We start from the raw sequence: 25,966 nt of genomic DNA on the forward strand, positions 1-25,966 counted from the left end.
TAAATTCATTGGGTTGCCTCTCAACAAGCGCTATTGTTTAACGCCCTTAGCTAGGTATAAGGTGATAGAATCACGTATCGTCGTCTTTGGAGCTCAAACCATAAGTAGCCCTCATCATGGATTCATAAGGCAATCTTATTTTCTTTCTAGGAAAATGTTCCATGCCCTTTTTAAAGAAAATTGAAATATAATATTCCCTTCCTTCATATCGACGAGAACACCAATAGTCCTTAGGAAAGGTCTACCAAGAATGATAGGACATGTAGGATTGAAATCAATATCAAGCACAATGAAATCCACGGGTACATAGTTCCTATTTGCAATAATAAGAACATCATTGATCCTTCCCATGGGTTTCTTAGCAGTAGAATCCGCAAGATGCAAATTAAGAGAGCACTCATCAATCTCATTAAAGCCTAGAACATCACATAAAGTCTTTGGAATCGCGAAAACACTAGCACCAAAATCACACAAAGAATTGCATTCATAGTTTTTGATCTTGATTTTGATAGTAGGTTCCCACTCATCATGAAGTTTTCCAAGAATAGAAACTTCCAATTCAAGTTTCTCTTGAAGCGATTTTATCATAGCATCGACGATATGATCGGTAAAGGCCTTGTTTTGGCTATAAGCGTGTGGAGATTTTAGCATGGATTGCATCAAGGAAATACATTCAATCAAAGAGCAACTATCATAATTGAATTCCTTGAAATTCAACGTAGTAGTTTCGTTACTACTCAAAGTTTTGATATCCTCTACTCCACTTTCAATGCTTTTAGCATCAAGATAGATAGACTCCGAATCATTGGGGAGTTTTTCAACCAAGGTGGATTCATATCCATCCACATCATCATTAGGTTTGACACTAGAAAACAAGGATTCAATGGGAGTCACACCAAGCACTTTAATATCTTCATGATTCTCATCACGAGAACACGCCTTTTTAAGCCATCCATGTCTAGCATGAATTTGGGCGGTTATTTATTTACTCTCATTCATGGAAACACGCATAGCTTACAAAGTTTCATCCATATTGATATTGGGAGGGGCACATCTAACTTGCGAAGCATCAATATCAATAGACATTCTATCAACGATCCTAGCAAAATCATCAATTTTGAGTAGTTTTTCTTCTATGGACGCATTGAAAATCTTTTGCGAGTTGATAAACTCTTTAATATTACTCTCTAGATCAGAGGGTAAGTCATTGTAATTTCCATGAGCATTGTTGTAGGAGTTGCCAAAGTTATTACAGGGATTACTAGGAAAAAGGCCTAGGAATATAGTTTCCTCTAAAAGCATTGTTGTTGCCAATATTATTCCTACCAACAAAATTAACGTCCAAGATCTCATTGCTACTCTCAATCAAGGAAGACAAGGGCATATCATTTGGATCTAAAGGAGCACCTTTACTAGCAAACAATTTCATTAACTCATCCATCTTAGCACTCTACGAGTTAATTTCTTCTATAACGTGTACCTTTTTACTAGTAGGTGACCTTTCAGTGTGCCACTAAGAATAGTTTGTCATGATATTGTCTAGGAGTTTTGTGTCTTCTCCTAATGTGATATCCTTGAAGGTTCCACCGGAGGCAGAGTCCAAGATATTTCTAGAAGCAAAATTCAAACCAGCATAGAAGATTTGTACAATCATCCAAAGACTCAAGCCATGAGCGGGACAATTTCTAATCATCAATTTCATTCTCTCCCAAGATTGTGCAACATGTTCATGATCAAGTTACTTAAAATTCATGATATCATTATGGAGAGAGATAATCTTAGACGGCAGAAAATACTTGGATATATAAGCATCTTTGCAGTTGTTCCAAGAATCAATACAATTTTGATGTAGCGACCCGACTCAAGACGAGTCAAGCCTCTATGTATCTGTGCCATCCCTGGATCAGTATGCTGACAGACACAGTACATCAATGTATATATCAAAGTGCAATCACATGTAAATAGCGTAAAACTGATATATACCTTAAATATCTCAGCGGAAGCAGTCAAGGGAGTGGAGTCCCAATAAACACAACCGGCAAGTTGAGTGTAGATCGTAACCCTGAATCGTACTCTTACTCGTCGAAGAAAAATATCTGCAACATAAGACGTTGCTGCCATGTAGGTCAGCATATTGAATATGCTGGCAAGTCACATAAGAGAGGGGTGAAAAGTAATCATCTATACTATATGCATATATGGCAGGTGGGGCTATAAGTTTTTAGCGAAAAGCAAATTTTCTCCTACATCAAGAGAGGGCTAAAAGCAAAATGTTACTACATTGTTGGTTGTTAACGAGATGGTTCCGCCAACCAGTTCTCGTACCCGAGTTGTCAATAATTCCCACATCAATATTATTATTTGTGTTGAGAATTTCAGATAACTTCAGTTCCTTTGGCTCTAGTTGTCCATGACCGTGGACACGGCTAATCGATTAGGTTTGAGTACTCTGCAGCGTTTTGCACACGTTCCCCACAAGGTTTGATCGCCTCTGAGTATGTCCTCGCACTCCAGGGTGTTTGAAGACCGGATGATCAAAACATGGTCTTTCAACGGGTCCCTCTGAATCCCTGTCGGTGCCCATCCATTCCTACCGTTCTTCTACATATGCTAGCACCGCCTGTCCAGAGTCGCCGCGTTGTCCAACCAAGCCAGAGCCCATAATGACTTGTGGTTGTGCAGGTAAGCCTTGGGTCATGAAAATATCCGTCCGTCTCTTTGAGCCTGGGTGAAGCTTTCCGCAGGATGTCATGGCCAACCCCAGCATCCCGGGTCATCCACTGGGTTCTCCAGGGAGCCGATCAACCGTCCTTCACCTAGAGTTGCATTGCGTCCGAGGTCTTGAAAATCTTGTCTTAACCGGTCTTGATTATTTAGTCAACCTCACATCACTCGTGTTATGCACTCAACCGAAATCCCGTCTACTCAAGCATAGCAATATGAAATTTGTCGTCCCGGGGCCAAGTATCGGGGTTGTTGTGTGCCTACCACATGATACTACAATCTATACTAAAATTTCCAAGTCCCTACTCAGCATGCAATTGGGCATAGGATGGTAGAACTACGATGCATAAAACATAGGTGATAGTATGATCAAAGTGACTTGCGTGGTGATGTTGACGAGGAAGAATTTCTTGAGAAATAACTTGATAGACTACTCGTCACTCTCCGATGAAATCTATATAACAAACATATCATTCACATAAGCACTCATACTAGCAATCATTCTAGCAATCAAAACAAAAGAAGAGAGTGAATAAGAATCCGAAGGAAACTTCAAATAAGACTAGGGAGTCTTCTACTACGTCAGACACTAAATAGTTTTTGTCTAACAGAAAATAATAACAAGGAACTAAGATATAAGTTTAACTAAGTTAAAATAGAATATTTTCACAAAACGTTTTCAAAGTATTTCCAAACGGGATTTGAAACAGTGGGGAAACCAATTGGAAGTTACTAAGGAACTAGAATTGATTTCATGAAAACAAATAAAAATAAAATAAAAACTTGTTGCAAAACTACTGTTTAACTAACATAAACAAAACTATAATCTTTCTGAAATAATAAAGAAAATAATTTAAAAGTAACTAAAGAAAGTAAATTAGTCACAATCCTAAAAGAGGTGAACAAGAAATTGTTTCACAAGAAACCATGAGCTAAAATACTCAAACAAATCTGAAATTTTTACCACTGATAAATAAGATCACTAGTGATCAGTAGCAAAAATAATCAAATTAAAAGCTATTTTTAAACTCCTGCAATAGGCAAAACAAGGTTTAAACTAAATCTGATCTAACTCAAATTTGAGAATTTCAAACACAGACAAATTACATGTTTTAAAAAACTACAGAAAAATTGTGATCTACTGGAAAACGAATCAACTCCATTGGACTTATGGATCAAAAGTTAAGGGCTAAACAAGATTGGAACTTTTCTGTTTTTGAACTAAATCTGAAAAATAGAACAAACAGGGAATCCATGTGGCAGCTTCTGATTGGCTGATGGGTGTGCGTGGCATAGGCTAAACAGCGGATGGCCGCTAAATAAGAAAACCCTTTCAGTTTAAAATTACTAACAGGGAACCGGTATGGTTTTATAACTAAAACCGAAGGGGTAAGTTACTCTAATCTACACCGTTGAAAATAGATCTAAGGGTAAAACTACACAATACAAGAAAAAACAAAACAAGTAAAAGAATAAAAAACAGAAGGAGGAGTTACCTCGTGCTACAGAGGAAAGCACGGCGAGGGCACTCCGGCGATGGGAGCTCCGGCGGGGTGGGGTTGCCGGCGGGGGGGGGGGGGGCAGGGGGGGCGATGGAGGGGGGTGGAGACTAGGGGAGTGGCGGCGAGGTGGAGGGACCTGCAGGGGGGTCGACGTGGTGGAGTTCCTGGCGATGGGGAGGAGCAGCAGCTTCTCGTGGGGATGGGGAGGGGGTGCAGAGGGGGCCGACGGGGTGGGGTGGCGACGGTGGGGAGGTGGCGGGGGGGTGGGGAGGGCTCGGCAGGGAGGGGAGGGAGTGCAGGGGCGATGGGGTGGAGCTCCGGTGAGTTCTCTGGTGGCCAACTCCGGCGAGGTGCAGGGGGAGGAGGAGGTGGGGAGAGGCGGCGGTTTCAACGGGAATGGAACGAGGAGGACCGGGGCCTTCTTATAGGGGCGACGTGAGGTGCTCGGAGGGAAAGAGCTTTGCGAATCCCGGAGGTGAAGATCTCCCTGTCCATGGCTAAGGAAAGCTCCTGTGACGTGGGGAAGAAATAGAGGAAGAAGATGATCCTCTCCTGGGCCAGTTTAGGAAACCTCTTAATGGGCCAGCAAGAGTTTCCAAATAAAAGTGATTCCTTTCCTATTTTTAAAACTAGGAAACTAAAATGATAAAAGGGAATTCAAATCAATTCGGAATAAAGAGTTTCTATATACTAAAATTATCAGAAAAATAAAATATAAATGTTGGGCATTTTTCCACGGCAAAAATAAAAACTTCAGAAAAAATTATTTTCACAAATTTGCCTAAAAGATTTATTTTCTTTTGCAAATAATTTTCAAATGACCCTCTAAGTTTTAGGGTTCAAATAACTTTCAAAATGCCTGTGTATTTGAGGGTCATGTTCCTCCGCTCTTTCTTGCGTGCAAGAATTTTGTCGGGGCATTTTATCGGGGAAGAAAAATATAGAAGCAAGGTCAAATATTTTGAAAGGATTCAAATGCAAGCTCCGTTCAAATTCTTTATAGTTGAAGAAGTCATGTCATCTTCTCTCTTTGCTTTTTTTAAATGATTGAATTTGAATTCACCGGAGAAGGGGAAAGTCATTTTATTCCCTCTCATTCAAAAGTTTTTGAAAATTTTCAAATTTCATATAAGTTTCAATCACTCAAGCAAACAAACAAACAATCAATCTAATAATTATATTAACATTCCAAAATTTATAATTTTGGGATGTTACAAACTACCACACTTAAAATGAATCTCGACCTCGAGATTCGAAGGGGCTAGAAAGGAGAGGTCAGGGATTGGGGGTCTTCTAGCAATTCCAATCTCCGGCAAGGTGGGATGCTACCACACTTAAAATGAGAGATACTGGTCCCTCAAAATGCTTTAACGATCCTCTCGGGTTTTGGCAACTGACAACGCACAGTCTTCATATTAAATCCTTTGGTGATGCTCTCCCGTTGATATAAGCTTCTTCCATCATTGGGTCTTCTTAACTGACAGTCTCGTGGTCAATTCTAAATAACATATCGATGGTTCTCATGGTGGTCTACCATTTGTGGTTATCCTGCACAGAGAGGGGTCTTGGTTTCATCCTCAACGTAAAATTTCCTACGCGTGACAACAGGTGCCATGTACATGGGCTTTCCTTGTACCATTCTAAGGCTTAAACAAAAGCTTCAAAGAACGTCGTTTCTCTATATGGGTAAGCGTCTCAGATTTTACCATTCCGAATAGCAAGATAAATGATAAGAGTAAGTCGTCATGGTGATCAATCCATTCCGCACCCAAATCATTTCTCTGTATAAGGTTTCGCGAATCTCGCATTCTAACACTTGGGCATCCTCACTAGCGTTGCAGAATTTCTCTTGCCCACGAACGAAGTTCGGATAATCCATTGGTTCTGCAAGATGAAAGAAACATCTATCGTATCTTCACAACTCTAAGGTTTTCGTATGCTCCTAAGAAAACGTTTGCTGATCCGTCATAGCTTCTTTCCATAAATCATATCCATTTCAAAATCAATCCTTTATTACATCCTTAATTTATCCTCAAAAACTCCAATTCAAAAGTACTCTATTACAAATGCTGCCATCCACATGGTTCGGTATGGTCGAGCATTCTGCCAACTTTATTCATCTGTCTCTCTTGGAGGTACTTTAGTTCCACTGGAACTTTCCGAGGTGCTCCTTGAAATCATCCATCTTTTGCTTCATCACGGTGGTCATGAGCTTCATCTCCATCATCTCCGCACGTACCTCACTGAGGTATTCCTGGGTATGACGGAGTCTTGCTTCAAGTATTTCTCCAATCTGACGTATGGCTTCCATGGCAGCTTCACGAACAGCATCAAAGAAGGTTGCTCGTGGTACACGTGAAATGAAAAAGTATTGCCCCATAGTCTTTGGACAAACTCCTTTCACATGGTGGAGGTGTACTTCCACGTACCAAAGTTCCACTCCATTTTCCACAAATGGGTAGCCTTTGTAGACGGTATCTCCTTCAAGACGAATGTGCTTCATCATGTTCTTTAGGATTTTTGGGTAATCATGCTCACTGGTCAGGGTCATGATCGTTTCTGGGCCCTTGAGGAATGACTCGTAGAGAGTTGTCATCTGCAGGTGTCAGGAAATAGGTACTCAGAGGAGTGTATGTGTCTCCTTGGTAATGCATGATACACTCCTACTCAATGGATCCTGTGGGTTTACCGATTACTACCACACTTAAAATGAATTATACTCATGCCTGCATAGACCATTTTTTCTCATATCCTCATAATGTTTAGAGATCTTTGCTCGTAGAGAAACAACGCATACATTTTCAACATAGGCAATCATGAGATAATAAATTCCATTTATTCATGATGTTATTACAATCTCAGGGACTTCTGTTACAAAAATTTCACTCCATGATCTCAATGAAAAACAAGAGTGCTTCGGATCACACTTATTGCCCTGGTCAAAACTTCACTACTCCATTCTAGCTTTCTTCCTTTGTGGACAATCGCTGGCAAAATGTCCTGCTTCCTTGCAACAAAAGCAAATGAGTTTTGACAAGTCTCGAGGCGTCTTAGTGTTTGCCTTTGCTCCTTGGGTTCCCGGCTTCCTTCCTGAGCACATGTATTTGTGGTGGCCAAATTTCATACACTTGTAACATCTGACATGACTCAGGTCTATGTCTGCAGAGATTTGGTTCTTCCGAGGGTACTTTTTCTTCTTTCCGGACTCCTTTATTTTGGCCAGTTCTTCTATTTCAAGTGGATCAAACTCCACTTCTTCCGTTGGGAAGTTTCCTAGATACTCTTGGCTTCTCTTCGTGCAATCCTGTGAATAATGTCCTTCTTCTCCACATGAGTAGCATGCATTGGAGAAAAATCTGGTCAGACCTTGTCCATCAGGGTTTTCAATATTTTCGTTCGTCACCGGTTCTTCTAGAATCTTCTTCTTGAGGGTTTCCTTCACTGCATTTTTCTGCTGCTTGGCAACTTGTTGCACCTTGGGGTAAATGTGACACTGAGCTGGGTAGTGGGTGGTTCCTTCACAAAGGAAACAAGTCACCTGACTACTTGGGCACTCCTCAGCTGGGTGATTTTCTTCACAATGAGTGCATCCATCCTTGTGTTCTTCCTGGGTGTGTCCTATTTCTCCACAGATCTTGCATGCACAAGTCTTCTCCTTCGGATTATCATAGCACTTCCGAATGAGACGGGATCTTAACAGAGTCTTCTTGAACTCGTCCCAGGTTTCTGGTCCACTAAATCCTTGTATGGCATGATGCATTTTCCACCAGATTGCAGCACTTTGTGTAAAGTACTGAAGAGTGTGTTCCACTTCATAATTCCTTGAGATCAAGTTGCTCCCGAAGTGGTTCTCCATGTTCTGAATCCATATATTAGCCTCCAGCTGGGTCATTGGTCCAGAGACTACAAGTCCAGCTTCATACTCCATCTGGTAGGGTTGAGGTTTTGGGGATGAGACGGGTAAGAGAGAGGGAGATACACAAAATACAAAAAATATTTTTGAGAATAGATTTTTGTTGTGCCCGTCGGAAAACACACACCAATGAAGGCTCACAAACCATCGTAACGAACGTGGGTATATAATTGGAGTTTGGACTTCTAATAAACATTGGAACGTTTCGGGGTCTTCGAGTTCTTCGGGTCTTGAGAGTCTTCAATTTGTGTAGCTTCAATTGCATGATGAAATCCTATTTACTTTGAAGTAGAACTCCGTTGATTTTTCATGAGGTCAAAGGGGTAAGGGGATTGTATAACTATTTGAGGTGAGAGGGAACATTTGATGAAATCAGAAGGGATGAGAAGTAAAGGATGTTCTTGAAAATAATTTTTTGAGAGATTCTTCCCTAAGGGATTTCCAGTTTCTAGGATCACGTCCTACAATCAACATGTGCTCTGATACCATTTCTGTAGCGGCCCGACTCAAGACGAGTCAAGCCTCGATGTATTTGTGCCATCCCTGGATCAGTATGGTGGCACACACAGTACATCAATGTATATATCAAAGTGCAATCACATGTAAATAGCGTAAAACTGATATATACCGTAAATATCTCAGCGGAAGCAGTCAAGGGAGTGGAGTCCCAATAAACACCAACGGCAAGTTGAGTGTAGATCGTAACCCTGAATCGTACTCTTACTCGTCGAAGAAAAATATCTGCAACATAAGACGTTGCAGCCATGTAGGTCATCATATTGAATATGCTGGCAAGTCACATAAGAGAGGGGTGAAAAGTAATTATCTATACTATATGCATATATGGCAGGTGGGGCTATAAGTTTTTAGCGAAAAGCAAGTTTTCTCCTACATCAAGAGAGGGCTAAAAGCAAAATGTTACTACATTGTTGGTTGTTAACGAGATGGTTCCGCCAACCAGTTCTCGTACCCGAGTTGTCAATAATTCCCACATCATTATTATTATTTGTGTTGAGAATTTCAGATAACTTCAGTTCCTTTGGCTCTAGTTGTCCATGACCGTGGACACGGCTAATCGATTAGGTTTGAGTACTCTGCAGAGTTTTGCACACGTTCCCCACAAGATTTGATCGCCTCCGAGTATGTCCTCGCACTTCAGGGTGTTTGAAGACCGGATGATCAAAACATGGTCTTTCAACGGGTCCCTCTGAATCCCTGTCGGTGCCCATCCATTCCTACCGTTCTTCTACATCTGCTTGCACCGCCTGTCCAGAGTCGCCGCGTTGTCCAACCAAGCCAGAGCCCATAATGACTTGTGGCTGTGCAGGTAAGCCTTGGGTCATGAAAATATCCGTCCGTCTCTTTGAGCCTGGGTGAAGCTTTCCGCAGGATGTCATGGCCGTCCCCAGCATCCCGGGTCATCCACTGGGTTCTCCAGGGAGCCGATCAACCGTCCTTCACCCAGAGTGGCATTGCGTCCGAGGTCTTGAAAATCTTGTCTTAACCGATCTTGATTATTTAGTCAACCTCGCATCACTCGTGTTATGCACTCAACCGAAATCCCGTCTACTCAAGCATAGCAATATGAAATTTGTCGTCCCGGGGCCAAGTATCGGGGTTGTTGTGTGCCTACCACATGATACTACAATCTATACTAAAATTTCCAAGTACCTACCCAGCATGCAATTGGGCATAGGATGGTAGAACTATGATGCATAAAACATAGGTGATAGTATGATCAAATTGACTTGCCTGGTGATGTTGACGAGGAAGAATTTCTCGAGAAATAACTTGATAGACTACTCGTCAGTCTCCGATGAAACCTATATACCAAACATATCTTTCACATAAGCACTCATACTAGCAATCATTCTAGCAATCAAAACAAAAGAAGAGAGTGAATAAGAATCCGAAGGAAACTTCCAATAAGACTAGGGAGTCTTCTACTACGTCAAACACTAAATAGTTTTTGTCTAACAGAAAATAATAACAAGGAACTAAGATATAAGTTTAACTAAGTTAAAATAGAGTATTTTTCACAAAAATTTTTCAAATTATTTCCAATCGGGATTTGAAACAGTGGGGAAACCAATTGCAAGTTACTACGGAACTAGAATTGATTTCATGAAAAAAATTAAAAATAAAATAAAAACTTGTTGAAAAACTACTGTTTAACTAACATAAACAAAACAATAATCTTTCTGAAATAATAAAGAAAATAATTTAAAAGTAACTAAAGAAAGTAAATTAGTCACAATCCTAAAAGAGGTGAACCAGAAATTGTTTCACAAGAAACCATGAGCTAAAATACTCGAACAAATCTGAAATGTTTACCACTGATAAATAAGATCACTAGTGATCAGTAGCAAAAAGAATGAAATTAAAATCTATTTGTAAACTCCTGGAATAGGCAAAAGAAGGTTTAAACTAAATCTGATCTAACTCAAATTTGAAAATTTCAAACACAGACGAATTACATGTTTTTAAAGAATACAGAAAAATTGTGATCTACTGGAAAACGAATCAACTCCATTGGACTTATGAATCAAAAGTTATGGGCTCAACAAGATTGGAACTTTTCTGTTTTTGAACAAAATCTGAAAAATAGAACAAACAGGGAATCCATGTGGCGGCTTCTGATTGGCTGATGGGTGTGCGTGGCATAGGCTAAACAGCGGATGGCCGCTAAATAAGAGAACCCTTTCGGTTTAAAATTACTAACAGGGAACGGGTATGGTTTTATAACTAAAACCGAAGGGGTAAGTTACTCTAATCTACACCGTTGAAAATAGATCTAAGGGTAAAACTACATAATACAAAAAAAACAAGTAAAAGAAAAAAAAAGAACAGAAGGAGGAGTTACCTCGTGCTACAGAGGAAAGCACGGCGAGGGCACTCCAGCGATGGGAGCTCCGGCGGTGTGGGGTCGCCGGGAGGGCTGCAGGGGGGGCGGTGGAGGGGGGTCTAGGGGAGTGGCGGCAAGGTGGAGGGACCTGCAGGGGGGTCGACGTGGTGGACTTCCTGGCGATGGGGAGGAGCAGCAGCTTCTCGTGGGGATGGGGAGGAGGTGCAGGGGGGCGACGGGGTGGGGTGGCGACGGTGGGGAGGTGGAGGCGGGGTGGGGATGGCTCGGCAGGGAGGGGAGGGAGTGCATGGGCGATGGGGTGGAGCTCCGGTGAGTTATCTGGTGGCCAACTCCGGCGAGGTGCAGGGGGAGGAGGAGGTGGGGAGAGGCGGCGGTTTCAACGGGAATGGAACGAGGAGGACCGGGGCCTTCTTATAGGGGCGACGGGAGGTGCTGGGAGGGAAAGAGCTTCGCGAATCCCGGAGGTGAAGATCTCCCTGTCCATGGCTAAGGAAAGCTCCTGTGACGTGGGGAAGAAACAGAGGAAGAAGATGATCCTCTCCTGGGCCAGTTTACGAAACCTCTTAATGGGCCAGCAAGAGTTTCCAAATAAAAGTGATTCCTTTCCTATTTTTAAAACTAGGAAACTAAAACGATAAAAGGGAATTCAAATCAATTCGGAATAAAGAGTTTCTATATACTAAAATTATTAGAAAAATAAAATATAAATGATGGGCATTTTTCCACGGCAAAAATAGAAACTTCAGAAAAAATTATTTTCACAAATTTGCCTAAAAGATTTATTTTCTTTTGCAAATAATTTTCAAATGACCCTCTAAGTTTTAGGGTTCAAATAACTTTCAAAATGCCCGTGTTTTTGAGGGTCATGTTCCTCCGCTCTTTCTTGCGTGCAAGAATTTTGTCGGGGAAGAAAAATATAGAAGCAAGGGCAAATATTTTGAAACGATTCAAATGCAAACTCCGTTCAAATTCTTTTTAGTTGAAGAAGTCATGTCATCTTCTCTCTTTTCTTTTTTTTAAATGATTGAATTTGAATTCACCGGAGAAGGGGAAAGTCATTCTATTCCCTCTCATTCAAAAGTTTTTGAAAAGTTTCAAATTTCACACAAGTTTCAATCACTCAAGCAAACAAACAAACAATCAATCTAATAATTATATTAACATTCCAAAATTTATAATTTTGGGATGTTACATTTGGGCAAATATGAAAACCAAGTTTTTACTGTATCTCGAAGTGAGAACGGAAATAGCTTCAATTTAATCACATCACTATCCACATCTTTCTTCTTTTGCATATCTCAAAGCTCAATGAAGGTAATAAGATGGGATGCGACATCTTCACTAGGAAGGCCGGAGAATTTCTCTTTCATAACAAGATTTAGCAAAGCAGCATTGATTTCATATGATTCCGCACTAGTGGTGGGAGCAATCGGAGTACTAATAAAATAATTATTATTAGTATTCGAAGTCACAAAGTTTGGTGTTTTCAGTCATGGTGACTTCAGCAAGCAGACAAGCACACAAGCGAACAGAAAGCAAGCGAAAGAAAAGGGCGAACGAAAAAGGAAAATATTTTTGTAAATTTTTGTTTTTCAGAAGCGGGGGAGAGGAAAACGAGAGGCAAAAAAGTAAATGCAAGAGATGAGTTTGCGACACTTACTTGGATAAGCTTCACTTAGAATAATCCCCGGTGCCAGAAATTGACACGTTGACGGGAGACTATTCTTGACTTGATCATCCCCAGCAAGGGCGCCAGAAATTCTTCTTGCTACCTCTTGAGATTGCGTTGGATTTTTCCCATGAAGAGGAAAGGGTGATGCAGCACAGTAGCAGTAAGTATTTCCCTCAGTTTTAAGAACCAAGGTATCAATCCAGTACGAGTATCAAGATGAAGCACCGATGTACCTACGGAAAAACAACAAACTTGGACCCAACACTACAAAGGGGTTGTCAATCCCTTCATGATTGATTGCAAGGTGAGATCTGAAGGCGGAAAGTGCAACAAAGTAAAAGTGTGGAGCTGAAAATATAATGTGAAGTAGACCCAAGGGCCATAGTGTTCACTAGAGGCTTCTCTCAAAATAGAAAATATTACGGTTGGTGAACGAATTACTGTCGAGCAATTGATAGAACTGCACAAAGTCATGACGATACATAAGGCAATGATCGTACATATAGGTATCACGTCCGAGACAAGTAGACCGATACTTTCTGCATCTACTACTATTACTCCACACATCGACCGCTATCCAGCATGCATCTAGTGTATTGAGTTCATGACAAACAGAGTAACGCCTTAAGCAAGAAGACATGATGTAGAGGGATAAATTCATGCAATAGATATAAACCCCATATTTTTACCCTTGATGGCAACAACATGATGCGTGCCTCGCTACCCCTTCTGTCACTGGGTGAGGTCAGCGCACGGTATGAACCCAAAACCAAGCACTTCTCCCATTGCAAGAATCATAGATCAAGTTGGCCAAACAAAACCCACAGCTCGAAGAGAATTACAAGGATATGAAATCATGCATATAAGATATCAGAAGAAACTCGAATAAGATGCATAGGTAATCTGATCATAAATCCACAATTCATCGGATCTCGACAAACACACTGGAAAAGAAGATTACACCGGATAGATCTCCATGAAGATCATGGAGAACCTTGTATTGAAGATCCAAGAGAGAGAAGAAGCCATCTAGCTACTAGCTATGGACCCGAAGGTCTATGGTGAACTACTCACGCATCATCGGAGAGGCAATGGAATTGATGAAGAAGCCCTCCGTATCTGAATCCGCCCTCCGACAGGGCACCAGAACGTTCCCCAGATGGGATCTTGCGGAGACAGAAGCTTGCGGCGGCGGAAAAGTATTTTCGTGGATCTCGCCCGTGGTTTTGGATTTTTTTGGAAATTTATAGGCGGAAGAAGTAGGGCAGACGAGCCACAGGGGGCCCACAAGCCTGCTACGCGCGGGGCCCCCTGGCGGCGCCTAGGGGGTTTGGGGCCTCCCCCGGTGGCCTGTGCCTTGGTTCTCATGCCCCCTGCTTATCTTCTGTTCCGGAAAAAAAAATCTTTTCGGAGGTTTTATTCCGTTTGGACTCTGTTTATACTCTCCTCTGAAAAGGGTCAAAAACACGGAAAAAAGGAACTAGCACTTGGCACTAAGTTAATAAGTTAGTCCCAAAAATGATATAAAAGGAATACAAAACATCCAAAGTTTGACAAGATAATAGCATGGAACCAACAAAAATTATAGATACGTTGGAGACGTATCAGTCACCCAAGGACGGATTTGATCTATTTATAAAGAATCTTTTCCCCCGCGGTTACAAGAAGCGGTTCCGTGAGGGACTGCTGGGTTGCTTGTCTTCATTGATGCTTACAGGAATCAAGTACCGATCTCGAGTGGAAAGGTTGGAGCCCGTGGGCCCCGTAATGCTTCGATAATCGAGAATTGGTCAATGATTGGATCGTCATTCTACAAATTAGAGGGGATGGAGGAACTCGCCTCACAAGGCGATCACTCTGGACGCACAAATATGCCGAAGATCATGTACATCAGCGTTGGATGCAAGTTCGGGGGCTACTGAGGTAGTCTGGTATTAAGGGATCCTCGGATGGTCGGGCCGTTTCTCACAGGCTGACCTAATTGGTCGCATTATCGAAGACCAGACTCCATGACGACTTTTGTTCAATAAGGAAAGCTCGAAATATTCGCTTATCATCCACGTTTAGTAGTCTAGGTCGGTGCGTCTGCCCCCGGCTCAAGGTCGGTCGTATGTAAACCTAGGGACCCCTAGTGTCGATATAAACCAGAGGGTTTCATCCGCATAGGCAAGTGAACTCGTATAGGGTTTATCTCATACGATCTCGAGGTAGATCAACTATGTAATCCTCATACACCATCAATATAATCAACTAGGAGGTAGGGCTTTACCTCCTCAAGAGGTCCTGAACCTGGCTAAATATTGTCTCCTTCGTCTCCTGCAACCCGTCGATCCAAGGTCCACAGTTTGGGACTCCCTACCCGAGATCCGCCTGTTTTGACACCGACATTGATCATTGTATTGAAGATCAAGAGAGGGAGAGAGAGATAGCCATCTAGATACTAAATACAGACCTGTAGGTCTGTGGTGAACTAGTTAGGCATCATCATGAGGGTAGCAAGGTGGATGAATAGGCCCGATCCCCCCTCTGATAGGGTGCCGGAATGGAGCTCCAGATGGGTTCATCATGGAACACAAACTTGCAGGGCGGGAAACGTGTTTTGTGTTTATATTTAGGGTTTCTTGAATATATGTGAATTTATAGGCCACAGAACGGAGCAAGGGGGCACCAGGGAGGAACAATCCATCAAGGTGAGACCAGCCCCCTGGGCGTGCCCTGTTGGCATGTGCCTCCTACTTGTGGCTTTAGGTCTCCTCCCAAAGCTTCCACATATTCCTTTGGTCTACAAAAAATCATAAAACTGATTCATGGCAAATTGACTTCGGTTGGTATTGAAAACCTGAAAAAAAAGACACGCAGAAAACAGCAACTCGCACTGGCCACTTGGTTAATAGGTTAGTGGTCAAAAATAATATAAATTGGTGAATTATGAGCCCAAAAGTATCCTACGATAATAATATGAAAGCATGTAACACTAAAAAATTATAGATACATTGGAGACGTATCAGTGGCTACGGAGAATTTCCCCAGCATGGGTGGGAGCACAACTTCTACATACATCCACCACCACCTTGATCACAGGCATAGTGTCGGACTAGATAACTCCATTGTTTCTGATATGTTAGTTTTATTTTATTTATTTATTTGGTATTGAAAAACTTTTTAGTTTTAGATGTGTGCATCCTAGCTATGCACAGGTCGGTTCTTACTCATAATGTAGCTCGAAGTGACATACCGATGGATTGAGACGAAAGAGGGGATGCCTCCAGGGCATCCCCAAGGTTAGATGCTTGAGTATTCCTAAAATATTACCTTGGGGTGCCTTGGGAATCCCCAAGCTTAGGCTCTTGCCGCTCCTTATTCCATTGTCCATGGAGATAACACCCAAAACATTAAAACTTCAATCACACAAAACTCCCCAAAACTTTGTGAGGTCAGTTAGTATAAGCAACTTATCCAATACTTAGGTGCTATTATACTCATATTTCATTACTTCATAATAGGTACTGTATTCTAACTTCTCCATGGCTTATACCTACCGATACAATCGATAACATCATCAAAACAAGCAAACTATGCAAGCAGAAACAGAATTGGTCCAAAACAGAAGAGTTCGTAGTAATCTGTAATGAACCTACACTTCTGTAACTCCAAAAATTCTTAGAAATTATGATGAGCTGAGGACTTGTACAACAATACTAGGTAAAAATTTTATCTTAAAAATACATTCCAGTAAAATTAGAGAAATTTTGCACTGGACGTCAAAGTTTCTGTTTTTGCACCGTATCAATTATATTTATTACACAAGTCATTCCAAAGGCTTTACTTGGCACAAACACTAAGTCAAACATCAAAACACAATCATTACAGAGGCAATAATAATGTCATAACACAAAAAAATAAAGTAAAAATAAAAAATTAAGATAACTATTGGGTTGCCTCCCAACAAGCACTATTGTTTCATGCCCCTAGCTAGACACAATGCATATGATCATGTGTTGGACCCTTTCATGTCCTTCAAAATTTTCTCCTCCTAAATTTTCTTAATAAATCACCGTAGTCAAACCTATTTGAGGATTCAAAGTGTTCAAAATGATTCATAATATCATTACTCACGTCACTATCATCAAATGGTTCTTCATAAAAGACATGGATTTATTTACTAACGAGTCCCTAATAGTGTTTTTTGCCAATCTTCATTAAACCCTTCATTAATGCCTTAAGGAATCCATTCAAATTTATCATAAGTGTGAAGAGATAATGATTGAGTTAATTCTTGAGAAGCACATTCCTCCTCATATTCATAACAAATCCGTGATAGTCATTTGATTCCATCCTACACATAACATCTTTGTTATGGAGGATCACTTCTATGGGAGGATGTTCAGATTTTATTCCATAGAAGGGAAAACTTCTTTAACTTCATGCACAATATAATAAAATTCACGCATAGGGATGGTGATGGAAAATTTCTTAATCTCGGGATCATGCAACATAGGGAGTCCCAAAATTATCTTTTGAAGCATAGGATGGAGATGCACAAATTTTCTTTCCATTTTCACTATACGCATGGTAATAGCAACCACATAAAGTTTTGTTGTATCAAGTATAGATCCTTAAATGAGAGGGGAAACTAACAAATAGTCAAAGAATTCTTGGAATTTAAGGTAGTGTGAGTATTACTAGTAGGGACTTGATTCGTAGGAGGATCATGAGTGGAACCAATAAATTTCAGTACCTCTTCGTCCATGCCACTATTTCTATCTTCGTTGGCGATTTCAATGACAACCTTCTCAAATTCAAACATGATGCAAACTTTCAAGCAAAGGTGACAAGAAAAGCAAGCAAAGGAGTTACAAGCAAAGGTAAATATTTTTTGTATTTTTGTTTTTGATTTTTTTGAAGCAAGCAAGATATTACAACAAATAAAAAGAAGAACAAGTGAATGATAATTTTTTTGAAGTTACATGATGGTTGGTGATAATCCCCGGCAACGGCGCCACAAATTCTTCCTGATCCTTGTGACCTACGTTGGATTTTTCGTGAAGAGGAACAGGTAATCGCAGCACAATGCCCGCCTCCCGCATGACACTGTGTTTGCCGCTTGGGGCGCCGGTGCTCCGTTGGCCACTCGAGCGGGGAAGCTGGATGCGCTCATCCGCATGTCATTCCTTGTCCACCGTCGTCGCCTTGCTCTATCGGATACCTTGATAAGTCTGCAATGTATCTATAATTTTTTATTATTCCATGTTGTTATGTTATCAATCTTGGATGCTTTATATGCATTTATAGGTTGTTTTATATCATTTTTGGGAACTAATCTGCTTGTTTTTCGTTTGTCGAGAAATCAGTACACAACTAAGTCCAAATGCAATGTAACTTTTTTATGATTTTTACGGACAAAATTAAGACCTGGAAGCTTTGGAGGGAGACTAGATGCCTCACCAGGTGGCGCCAAGCCAGTGTGTCGCGCCTAGGGGGATTGTCACTCCTTGATGGCTTGGGACCACCTCCCGATACCTCTTGCCCTAACTTCGCCTTTATAAATACTAATATGATGGGCAAACACGAGAGAGACACCCGAATTACTATTTTAGATGTTGCAAGCTTCTATTCAGCCATGATCCCATCTGGAGTCTTGTTCTGATGCCCTAGCGTTGGAGGGGGTCGATCAAGGAGGGCCTCTACATCAACCTTGCTACTCCCATGGTGATGTGTGAGTAGTCTACCACAAAACTACATATCCTTAGTTAGTACCTAGATAGCTATCTCCCTCTCTCTCTTTCTCTCTCTTTCTATATATATATATGTTTGTATGTATATATATATATATATATATATATATATATGATTATCAAGTCTTTGCCACCCCTCTAGCTTTCATTTGATCTTTCTTTGAGATCCGTGTAGCATCTTTTAGGCTTGCCATTTGTTTAGTCTTTCATTTGTCTAATTGCACTCACATGATTTGTTAGCACTAAACACTAACAATGTTAAATGTTGATATTACTTTGTCTACATCATGTCATCTTAGCCCAAGCATTACTCTATTTTCACTTAATACTCTAGATGCATGCTGGATAGCGGTCGATGTGTGCAGTAATAGTAGTACATGCAGGCAAGAGTCGATATTCTTGCTTACGGACATGATGCCTGTATGTGTGATACTTGTCATGAATAAATATTACATAACTGTGTTCTTTCTTACCGTTTGTCCAACAGTAAGTTGTTTACCCACCGTATACTTTCCTCGAGAGAGAAGCTTCCAGCAAAACCTATGCCACCCGGGTGTTCAGAAATCATACTACAAAAACTCCACCCGGGTGTTCACAAATCATACTACAAAAACTCTAAAAACATTGATGAACTTTTATTTCTGTTATGTTATTTTATATTAATATTATCTATCTATCACTAATTAATACTTACAAGTAACGAGTTCAAGGGTCTTGACAACCCCCTTGCCCACGTTGGGTGCAAGTGTTTGTTATTTTGTGTGTAGTTGCTGACGACCGGCTTGCGTTGTCCTCTGTTTGGTTCGATAACCTTGGTTGTCACTGAGGGAAATACTTATCTCTACTATGTTGGATCTCCCCACCTCTTCGGCGTGGTCCTCTGATTGGTTCGATAACCTTGGTTGTCACTAAGGGAAATACTTATCTCTAGTATGAAGAATTTCTGGCACAGTTCCCTTGGAGTATCACCAAATTCTTATCAAGTACCTTTACACAAATTATCATTCACGTGTTCTACTTTTTATTTTCCTTTATCTGAGCTTGCCTAAAAATATAGAAACACAAAAATATTTATCTTTGCTAGTTTACTTGTTTGCTTGCTTTACTTGCTAGTTTGCTTATCGTGCTTGCTAGTTGATACGTCACAAACATATCTACTTTTCCAAACACATTTGCTCTTGTTTTTTACTCTAATTTTCATGATTTTGAATGAAACTAACCCGAAGTGACATTGTTTTCAGTAGAACTGCATTTCAAACAAAAATAAAATTTCTCAAAATCGGACAAAACTTTTGTGGTTTTTTCTGGAATATATAAAACAAAATGGAGCGAGACCCACCAAAGGGGGGCACTTATTGGTGTGAAGCCAATAGTGCGTGCCCACCCCCCTGGGTGCACCCTGATGGCTTGCGGCCACCTCGTGGCTCCTTCGACCCTAATTCCAGTGTTATAAATTCCTATTTAGGAAGAGGAAAAATAAGGGAGAAGTTTTCATCGCATTTCATGAGACGGAGTCGCCACCACCTCATGTGCTTCCTCGGGAAGTTGATCTGGAGTATGTTTGGGGCTCCAGAGAAGGGGATTCCTTGTCGTCGTAATCACCAGCCCTTCTCCATTAACACAATAATTATGTTCACCACCGAGAGTGAGTAATTCATGTGTAGGCTTGATCTACGGCAATGGGATTGAATGAGATTCATCATGTAATCCACTATTTTTCTCACAACAATGTTGATATGACTTTGCTATGCTTTATATCTGTCACTAGGACCCGAATGCCATGACTTCTAATCTGAACCTATTACGTTTTTGTGAATATGAGAGATTTTTGGATCCTATCTTGCAAGTTTTATTCACCTATTATGTGTCATGATCCGCATACCCCAAGGTGACAATAATTGGGATTCTTTTCAGTGATTGCCATAGTTTGAGGAGTTCTTGCATTCACTATGTGATAATGCTTTGTTCTGGTTCTCTATTAAAGGAGGCCTTAATATCCCTTAATTTTCTTATTGAACCCGCTGCTATGGGAGGGTAGGACAAAATATGTCATGGAAGTTCTTAGCGCAAGCATATGACTATATACGGAATACATGCCAACATTACATTGACGAATTGGAGCTAGTTCTATGTCGCTCTAGTATGTAAGTGTTACATGATGATTGTCATCTAAATCATTTCCCATCACTGGTACATGTGCCTATGCTTTTCATATACTGAATCTTGCTAAGTTACTATTGTTGCTTCTATTGTTTCAATCACTACAAAATTGCTACTATTACTACTGTTACCGTTACTATTACTATTTTGCTGTGCTACTAAAACTTTTGCTACGGAGAGATATCCCTAGGTGTGGTTGAATTGACAACTCAACTGCTAAGACTAATAACTATTCTTTGGATCCCCTTGTGTCGAATCAATAAGTTCGGGTGTAATACTACCCGTGAAGGCTGTTGCAATCCCCTATACTTGTGGTTGTCAACACTATTTTCTCAAGCCGTTGCTCGGTAGCATAGATCTATTTATTGTGTTCACTTGAGGTTATCCAATTGTCATTATGAATAATCTGAAATATTCTAGAACCAACATCATACCCTCAAAGACACGGGGAGGTAAGGAACTGCCATCTAGCTCTGCTTTTGATTCACTTACTATTTTGAATCAGCTTATGACACCACCGCTGGCTACTCGTTCAGATGTGTCACAAGTACTTGATGATTCGACTTCTAAAATTCATAAAACTTATAATTATGCTACCACCATACTTGATAGAAATAAATATGGGCCACTTGGTGAATTTCTTGATGCTCATATTGCCATATCATTAGAAGCTCAAAATGTTGAAACCGAACAAAACTATGGTTCACCTATTATGCCTAGCTCACCCAATTGATATGAGATGTATGATGTACATGAAGGTTCTGTTATGGATGGGGAGGTAGCTAGAAATTACTATGGAAATTGAAAGAAAAATCTATGATGGAGAAAATGAAATGTGATCGTAAATTCGTTAGTTCTCCTGTATGTGTTACTTGAAAATCTACTAGAAAAGATCATTACCCATTGTATTTTATTGTTAAAATATTAGAAACATTATCTAACCACACAAACTATTGTTTTCTAGATGGACATTCTGGTTTCTCTCAAATACCTCTGTCAAAAGAGGAGCAACAGAAAACTACTTTCACACGTCCTTTTGGAACCTATGCTTATAGACATATGCATTTTTGTTTATAATTTTAGCACTCGTATTTGTTTATAGACAAATGCTTTCACACGTCAAAAGAGGAATATTTAGCACTCGTATTTGCACGTGATAATTTTAGACCCTACATTGTTGTTTCTGAAGTAACTATTCACACCGATCGTGTTGCTATAAAATATCTTATGGAAAAGAAAGATGCTCAACATAGAAGAGTTTGTTTTCTGTATTGTTGATAGGAAGGGAGCTGAAAACACTATAGCAGACAACTTTTCTAGGATGGAAAATGTCCTTGATGACACACTACCTATTGATGATAGTTTTCCTGATGAGCAACTTGCTGCTATAAACACTTCACATAGTACTCCTTAGTATGTAGATTATGATAATTACGTTGTTGCTAAATATATACCACCTAATTTCAACTATCAACAAAAGAAAAAAATATTTTATGATTTGTGACATTACTTTTGGGATGAACCACATATTTATAAGGGAGGAGTGGATGGTGTGATTAGACGTTTTGTGCCTGAGCATGAATAGGGATAGATCCTACGAAAGTGCCACTCCGAAGCATATGGAGGACACCATGGTGTTGACAGCACTACACAGAACGTATTACAATCCGTCTTTTATTGGCCCACTCTTTTTAAATATGCTCGTAAGTATGTCCTTACCTGTGATGAATGTCAAAGAATTGGTAACATTGGTAGATGTCAGGAAATGCCTATGAATTATTTACTTGATATTGAACCATTTGATGTTTGGGGCTTTGATTATATGGGGCCTTTCCCTTCCTCTAATAGATATACTGATATTCTACTTGCCATCAATTACGTTATTAAATGGATAGAAGCTATTCCAACTAAGAGTGTTGATCATAATACTTCTACTAAAATGCATAAAGATATTATCTTTTCGAGGTGTGGAGTCCCTAGATATTTAATGGCTTATGGTGATTCACATTTTATTCATGGTGCTTTACATAAACTGCTAGGTAAATCTGATGTTAACCATAGAATTGGATCACCTTGTCATCCTCGGTCTAGTGGAAAAGTTGAATTGAGCAATTGGTAAATAATATTAATTATACAAAAGACTATTAATATATCAAGAAAGTGTTGGGGAACATCGCCTGGGAAACACAAGTTTTCCCACACTCACCAAGATCAACCCATGGAGATAAACATCTCCGAGAGGGGGAGTGCATCCACATACCCTTGCAGATCGCTAAGTTGAAGTGTTATGAAACACAATTGATGTAGTCGAACATATTTATGATCCAATCATGATCCGTCCTATGATCCAATCATGAATGTCCTGATCAATGTTCAGATGGACGACACCTCCGCGTTGAGCACATGTACGGCTCGATGACGCATTCACCTCCTCGATCCAGCACGCGATGATCAATAAGTAGCTTGAGTTCTCAGGTAGCACGACGGCGTGGTGGTGGTGGTGGTGGTGGAGCTATCCCGGCAGGGCTTCACCAAGCGGTGTCGTGACAGAACGAGAGAGAGGAACTACGAGAGAGAGAGAGAGGAGGGAGGGAGGGAGGGAGGAAGGGTGGCGTCCTAGGGTTTCAAGCTGTTTAAAGTTCGTCTGCCCCGCCCCCCTCTCCTCTAGTATATATACGAGGGAGGGAGGAAGGGTGGCGTCCTAGGGTTTCTCCCTAGGGAGGGGTGGCAGCCATCTAGGTTGCTTGGCTCCAAACCTAGGTGGGTCGACGGCCACATCAGGGCTAGCCCACCTCCTCGGCCGCATGGGCCTTAAGTGGGTGGAGCGGCCAGCACACCGGGACTTGTGCTCCACCTCTCACAGCCCATGGGACCCTCTAGGGCAGGTTGATCCCCAGAACTCCCCCCGAACCTCATCCCGAAATCAGTAACCTTCCAGAACTCTTCCGAAACTCGAATATCAACCTCCCATATATAAACCTTTACCTCCGTACCATTCCGAAGCTCCTCGTCATGTCTAGGATATCACGTGAGACTCCGAACAACCTTCGGTCACCAACAATTTAACTCAACTATACTGTATCATCACTGAATGTTAAATGTGCGGAACCTGGGGGTTCTAGAACTGTGCAGACATTACCGAGACACCTCTACGGTCAATAACCAATAGAGGGACCTACATGCCCATATTGGTTCCTACATATTCTGTGAAGATCTTTATCGGTCGAACCAGGATGTTAAGTATTCACCTAATCCCGTATGCAGTTACCTTATCCATCGGTTTGTTACTTGTCCAAGATTCAATCGTCACTATCTCCATACCTAGTTCAATCTTGTTATAGGCAAGTCTCTTTACTCATTCCGTAATACAAGATTCCATGACTAACACCTTAGTAACATTGGTTGCAATCTCATTGTGTTGTTGTATTACCGAGTGGGCCTCGAGATTTCTCCCTGTCACACAGAGTGACAAATCCCAGTCTTAATACATGCCAACTCAACAGACACCCTCAGATATACGTGCAGAGCATCTTTATAATTGCCCAATTATGTTGTGATGTTTGATACACACAAGGAATTCCTCTCGTGTTAGTGAGTTGCATTATCTCATGGTCACATGAACATATTGTAATGCCCCAAGAGTGTAACTTGCCTTATTTGGAACCTTCTGTATGCGGGTCCATCTTGTCATTGCCATGAGAGATCAATGCATGTGTTATTTCATGTGATGCTTACCTTGTCATGTTTCCCTTTGCATGCATGCATCCTTATGATTGCTTGTATTTTGTGTTTGTTGCCATTTGTGATCCATCCTTGTGATGTGATATGAGTTGGCATGTGATGATATGTGGTTCTATGTAAAGGTTGTGGGGTGTTGTTTGAAAGTAGGAGCAACTATGTTGGTGTGCACTAGGTTTCAAAACTTCCCCCCTCTCTATTTATCTCAAGCCCAAGATTCTCTTGCTCCATCCCTGTGTCAAAAATGCCCATGCTTTAGTATGAATTGTGGTGGATGTGATGCTATGGTTTTAGTGATTTAAAACTTTGTTTGAGAGGTGCAAATAATCACAAAACAGTGGATTTAATTCTGTTTTGTAAATATTTAGATGCTCCAAAAATTCATTTTCCATTTTATTTAAATAGGTCATAATTCCTTATGACCAAGGGCATTTTTGTTTTATTTTTAGCCTCAACAGATTTGCTTGTGCATTTAGTTTTGTCTTTTTTTGTTTTAAATAGGAAAACCCAATGGGTTTTCCTTTTTCTTATCTGGCGCATCGAGCGGGCCTTCTCTCCCTGGCTGGCCCATCTCCTTCTCGCGCGCCAGCATTTCCCTGTAGACGGCGTCTACTTCCTCCTCCTTCTTCCGTCAGTTTCGTCAGAGGGGATCAGAGACGGATGTCGAGGCCACGCGTCCCTCGGCTCCTCCTCCTCCTATAAGGAACCCTTGGCGTCCGTGCTAGGCCTAGGGTTCCTCCAAGCCGCCGCCACTTCTTTCCCCTCCTTCCTCCTTCATCTCCCTCGTCTGCAGCAGGTAAGCGAGCTCCCCCCATGAACGTGTCTTGAGGAGGTCCTCTCCGTCGTTGTCGTGCCCGTCCGTCCTCTCCAACCCTTCGGCAAGCACGCGGGACCTCCAGGGGACCCGTTCCCGTAGTTAGGAGGAGCAGATCGGGCCTGCTTCCCCTACGTCGACGCGACTGCTTCCTCTCCGTCGATTCCCTCCGCCGCGTCTTCTTCCACTCCTTCCTCTACTTCCTTTCCGATAGGCACGACGTACTCTTCCAGTGGGTGAGCCCAAGTCTTCCTTGCCCCTTCTTGTTGGTAGATCCAGCGCATAGGGCCGTAGCTTCGCGCCGAGCATGTCTCTGTTGCCGGCGGCACCGCTTGTCGTCGAGCCATAGGTATAGGCCTCCTTGTGGACAGTTAGCTAGTGGAATGGAACCGTGGGGGCCTCTTCTCCCTTCCATCAACGAGCCACAGTTCAATTGGGTGTATATCGCCAGCGTGGTGCTTCCCCTGTTCCGGCCACCATCGGGCAGAGGAAACATCAGAGGGGTTGCTCAATAGAGCAACCTTCTCTTCTCTGTTAAGTTCAGTAGCAACAACGTAGTGGCAGGGCGGTTTTCTGGCATCAGGTGGTCGTGGGTTCGACACCCCATGGCGCCACCCCTTTTGTTTTGCGGATTTCGGCACAGTAGCAGCAGGGGCATAGTTTACCCTGGTTGTCTCCCCTGTTCTGTCGAGCAAGTTGTAGTAGAACAGCGGTTTGCATGTGTGTGGTTGTTCAGCAGGTGGTGGGATTGAATCCCCACTGCTCCTTTTATTTTTTGTTGTTATTTCGTTGTGTTGCTTGCTGTTGTTGCAACTAGGTGTTGCATATCCTTGCTTGGACAA

Source organism: Hordeum vulgare, chromosome 6H (assembly GCF_904849725.1).
Source record: "Hordeum vulgare subsp. vulgare chromosome 6H, MorexV3_pseudomolecules_assembly, whole genome shotgun sequence".
Classification (NCBI taxonomy): domain Eukaryota; kingdom Viridiplantae; phylum Streptophyta; class Magnoliopsida; order Poales; family Poaceae; genus Hordeum; species Hordeum vulgare.